We start from the raw sequence: 4,237 nt of genomic DNA, 5'->3' as shown, positions 1-4,237 counted from the left end.
GACTTTGGGCAGCTGGGTTAACAAAGAGCTTTCACTCTGAGCTGCTGAAATTGAAATGTCTCCGTCGTTACTTTTTTTATGTGCTTGTCTGGACACAGAATCTGGTGGTTTCTCATTCGTTCGCCTCTATTGAATCCCTTAGCTTCCTGTCTTTTCATTCTAGTCAAGTAAATGAGAAAGACAGGAACAACTTATATTTTAATAGAGAAGACAGACACGCGCTTTATGAGAGGAGGAGATCCATAGTCACTATTCCTCCGGCATTCTTTTAAGTAATTTACAACTCGGGAGAAAGACAGACGCTCTGAAATTCTTTTTCATCATTTTTCATGTAAAAGTAACAGGACCGGCTTTATAGAGGAGGAGAAAGACTAGGACCGGTTTTAATTAGAAAGGAGAAAGACTAGCGACTGCTCTTTCTAGGTTTTACTACAAGAATGATCAAGACAAGGGAAACCTGGCCTTTGTCTTTTATCTAATTCAATAAAAGAAGGGAGAAAGACAGCGCACCGGCCGTTTAATCTCGACTAAGTGGATCGTCATTTGTATACCGCAAACTTCTCGCCTTCTACATCAGCACGGACCTCGCGTGCGGTCTTTGTGGTGCTTTACCCTCATTAGAAATGGATGAAAGACAGACGGGTTTATTAAGAATAGAAGTAGACAGGACCGGTTATTAAAGAGAAAGACAGGACCGGTTTATAAATCGAAGCTCAGACGTTTTATAAGAGAAAGAGCGGACGGTTTCTATAGAGAAGCAGAGGTATAGCGGAAACAGGACCGGTTTTAGAAGGAGAAAGACAGGATCCAGCTAATGGCTGTCATTTGTCTCTCTCTTTAAAGCCCACAGGTTCAGGTCTGAGTCACAACAACAGAGCCATTGATTGACTGTTAAAGGTTAAAGCTTTGTCTATTTCCTCCCTGCGAGCAGACTCCCTGTCACTCCACCACAGTGAAAGTCCTTCACCTCCCGAAGGAGTGTGAGATAGAAACAAGACGAAGACAGAAGACCCTGGTGTGTGTGGCCACCGACTTCTACCCCGACCACGTCACTGTGTTCTGGCAGTTGAATGGAGGCGCCAACATCACCATGGAGTTGGGACCGACAACACGGCCTTGAGTGGTACAACAAACTCTACAGTATCACCAGCAGACTGAGAGTCCCAGCCAAGACATGGAACAAGGCCTCTAACAGATTCACCTGCACCGTCCGCTTCTTCAATGGACGACTGACATATATGTTGCAGATCACATTCACGGAAGGAAGGTACGGTCAAATGAGAACTAAACTCCTTGTTCATGAGAAGAAACAGGTGTCATTGAACGACAATAGTAGCTTGTCTTTTGTGTCTTCTCTAGTAAAGTAAGTAAGTAACTAGTAAGTCTTCTCTACAGCATTATGTAGAACTGGATGTACACTAGCCTGTGTCATGTGAAACCACTGCTCTGTTTCTTCCAGGTCAAGGTGGTGATGGAGGGATTACGACAGGTAAATGTGCCATTCTATATCGACTACTTATTGTTCATGCCAAATACATGGCATACATATAACCTATAGTTTACATAATACTGTTTACAATACTATCATATTTAGTCATGCCTAATCTGCAGAACAATATTCCTGACACCATCTTAGTCAGGGGTCATTTCAATGTCTTATTGTCCTTGTAGAGTACTATGTGAGGAGGCACTAAGACTGCAGCTGGCCTACAGCATCTTCATCGCAGAGTAGAAGTAACTTCTAACGGCTGTCGTCATGGCTCTGATTTGCAAGTTCTCAGGTGAGTTTACTGCTACTATGATGAGGGACATCACACAGCCTTCTCGCTCTTCTCTAACCTATGTCTTGTGCAGCTAGCCTGGTCACCAGATATCTGTTAGTGCTAGCTAGCCTGGTCCCAGATCTGTTAGTGCAGCTAGCCTGGTCCCAGATCTGTTAGTGCTAGCTAGCTGGTCCCAGATCTTGTCAGTGCTAGCTAGCCCTGGTCCAGATCTGTTAGTCTAGCCGCCTGGTCCCAGATCTGTTTGTGCTAGCAGCTGGTCCCAGATCTGTTAGTGCTAGCCAGCATGTCCAGATCTGTTTGTGTGTCTTGCCAACTCTTATGGTCTAGCATGACAATGACATATGCTGTAGGAGTTGGCAGAAAGCACAACAGATCTGGACCAGGCTAGCTTTGTCTAATATAGGTTAAAAAATGGCACCATACTTTCTTTATCCTGTACTCTGTGTTTCCATACGACACCATACTGTCTTATCCTGTATCTTCTGTGTTTCCCATACAGACACATCTGTCTTATCCTAGTATCTTGTGTTTCCCATACAGACCCATATTCTTTATCCTGTATCTCTGTGTTTCCCATACAGCACCATACTGTCTTTATCCTGTATCTCTGTGTTTCCCATACAGACACCATACTGTCTTTATCCTGTATCTCTGTGTTTCCCATACAGACACCATACTGTCTTTATCCTGTATCTCTGTGTTTCCCATACAGACACCATACTGTCTTATCCTGTATCTCTGTGTTTCCCATACAGACACCATACTGTCTTTATCCTGTATCTCTGTTTCCCATACAGCAACATACTGTCTTTATCCGTATCTCTGTGTTTCCATACAGACACCATTACGTCTTTTATCACCGTTTATTGTGTTCGCCCATACAGACACATACTGTCTTTTCTCATCCTGTATCTCTGTGTTTCCCATACAGACACCATACTGTCTTTATCCTGTATCTCTGTTTCCCATACAGACACCATACTGTCTTCATCCTGTATCTCTGTGTTTCCCATACAGCGCTCCTCAGATAAACAGATGTGATTGATCGCTGACCGAGACCCGGCCACCCGTGGAAGCTGTGCTCGGTGGACTGGAGGGCGTCATGTGTGGCATAAGGCTCTGGTGAAAAGTAGTGCACTTTAAAGTAGTGCACTATAAAGGGAATAGGGTGCCATCAGGGACGAAGAACAAACCCATGTCTGTCATGTGATTACAATGTACAGCGTGCTTTCTATTATCTGTCACTATACAATGTGAGGATGTATTTTATCATCCCCAATAAACAGAATCTTTAATAATGTATTCACTGAGTGTACAAAACATTAAGAACACCTTCCTCATATTGAGTTGCAACCCCCCTTGAATTAGTCGGGGCATGGCCTCTACAAGGTGGCGAAAGCGTTCCACAGGGATGCTGGCCCATGTTGACCACAATGCTTCCCACAGTTGTGTCAAGTTGGCTGGATGTCCTTTGGGTGGTGGACCATTCTTGATACACACTGGAAACTGTTAAGTGTGAAAAACCCAGCAGCGTTGCAGTTCTTAACACAACCAGTGTGCCTGGCACCTACTACCGTACCCCGTTCAAAGGCACTTAAATATTTTGTCTTGCCCATTCACCATCTAAATGGCAACATACACAATCCATGTCTCTATTGTCTCAGGGCATAACAATCCTCAAGGCATAACATTATAACCCGTCTCCTCCCCTTCATCTACACTGATGGAAGTGGATTTAACAAGTGGGATCATATCTTTCACCTGAATTCACCTGGTCAATTTATGTCATGGAAAGAGCAGGTGTTCATAATGTTTTGTCCACTCAGTGTATATGAGTTCATTCAGGAAGTGTGTCAAAACAATATTTACATTTTCCATTAACTTACAAAACCAACATTTATGTTCATTTTTGTATTATTTTTGTTGCAGGAGTTACATCATAGTCTGTACAGTATAAATACATGTTGCTTTCCAATTTCAATGTTTTCCCTTATGAATAACACATTCGATAATGTGCATATAGCGTCGTCTGGGTTTGGCCCCGGTAGGCCGGCATTGTAAATAAGAATTTGTTCTTAACTGACTTGCCTCGTTAAATAAAGGTTAAATAAAACATATATATAATTAGTCTGTTCAAGTGTCATTTCATCAGTCTGAGATGTCAGGTAACACTTTGCTTTAACACTTTGTGACATCTGCTATAGTAAAGAAGGGCTTTCTAAAATACATTGGGTTGATTTTCATCAATTGTTACTATATTTCTCACTTGTTACTCAATAATAAAGTTGGAAATGTGAGCCTTGCCACCCTGGATTGCACAATATTTGCCCTTTATTATTTGTATAATTCTTCAAGCTTTGTCAAGTTGGTTGTGAATCATTCTTGCCATAGATTTTCATGCCGATTTAAGTCAAAACTGTAACTAGGCCACTCTGAAAGGTGAATTGGTCTCA

At 42.4% G+C, this 4,237-nt stretch overlaps 1 long non-coding RNA gene across 1 annotated transcript; it reads left to right on the top strand.

Moving 5' to 3' along the window:
• Positions 1 to 1,409: 1,409 nt before the first annotated feature.
• On the top strand, positions 1,410 to 3,086 carry LOC139027037 (uncharacterized). Its single transcript, XR_011479066.1, has 3 exons — positions 1,410 to 1,489; positions 1,672 to 1,781; positions 2,802 to 3,086. It is a non-coding gene; the product is annotated as an uncharacterized lncRNA (long non-coding RNA).
• Positions 3,087 to 4,237: the final 1,151 nt, after the last annotated feature.

Source organism: Salvelinus sp. IW2-2015, unplaced genomic scaffold (genome assembly GCF_002910315.2).
Source record: "Salvelinus sp. IW2-2015 unplaced genomic scaffold, ASM291031v2 Un_scaffold6928, whole genome shotgun sequence".
NCBI classification, from domain to species: Eukaryota; Metazoa; Chordata; class Actinopteri; order Salmoniformes; family Salmonidae; genus Salvelinus; species Salvelinus sp. IW2-2015.
The sequence above is the reverse complement of the archived record's forward strand: the minus strand, read 5'-3'. Positions and strand labels throughout refer to the sequence as shown.